Below are 1069 nucleotides of genomic sequence, written 5' to 3'. Positions count from 1 at the left end.
GAATGATTCTGTCTATGTAGCATTGTCCGAGCTACTCAAAGCAACTAACAATACCCACTTGTTTAATGTGTCAAGATATGGTTTTCATGCTATTAACAGAAGGAGAAAAATGATAATCTAGGATGCCAGAAAATGATTTTATCATACTAACTTATAGTAATTTTTTCACTTTGTTGTGATTGTAATTTGATGTTCTGCTCATGGGAACGACGTCGTATTAATGATACGTTTATCATTGTTCTATTTGTATTTGCCCTTTGACAGATTTGGTTCATCTCATGGCTTTACACTTATGTGTGTGTGTGTGTGTGTGTGTGTGTGTGTGTGTGTGTGTGTGTGTGTGTGTGTGTGTGTGTGTGTGTGTGTGTGTGTGTGTGTGTGTGTGTGTCTGTCTGTCTGTCTGTGTCTGTGTGTGTCTGTGGCTGTGTGTGTCTGTGTCTGTGTGTGTCTGTGTGTGTGGGGGTGTGGGGGTGTACTTTTGTATGCAGAGGTATTTGATTTAACTCACTCAGTACGGCCAGTTCTCTCTTCTACTCTACACAGACCCCTCGGATGTCCAGTGGGTGTCTGAATGACCCAACCTTTAGCTTCCGTCGTCAGAATTGTGGTATTCTTTGTCAACATTCACCTCTTCAGTATAAGAGCCTTCCGCTTGCAATATTTTGATGATGGTAATTGGGGTGAAACGCTGTTAACGTCGTCTCTTTCGCCGTTCGTATGGAGAGAGTTAAAGAGTACTTTTGAATGTCGACAATTCCTCTGCACGCAGGATGTACATGAATGAACCTTTGTTTTGTCCCCTTCCCGACCCAAGCCCTCCTTTGTAATGTGGCCCAAGGCCGATGTACATTTCGTATGTAAACGCATGCAGTACACAAAACATTCCTGAGTTCTGAGTTCTTTTTTTATGTCTCTGTCTCTGTCTGTCTGTCTCTGTCTCTGTCTGTCTCTGTCTCTGTCTCTCTCTTGAATATACACGGGGGGAGACAAGACAGGGAGACAACAAACTATCAGACAGATAAACAGACAGACAGACAGACAGACAGACAGGCCGATAAACCGACAAGAT

This window comes from Babylonia areolata, chromosome 21 (assembly GCF_041734735.1).
Source record: "Babylonia areolata isolate BAREFJ2019XMU chromosome 21, ASM4173473v1, whole genome shotgun sequence".
Lineage (NCBI taxonomy): Eukaryota > Metazoa > Mollusca > Gastropoda > Neogastropoda > Buccinidae > Babylonia > Babylonia areolata.
Note: the sequence above shows the minus strand (reverse complement) of the source record.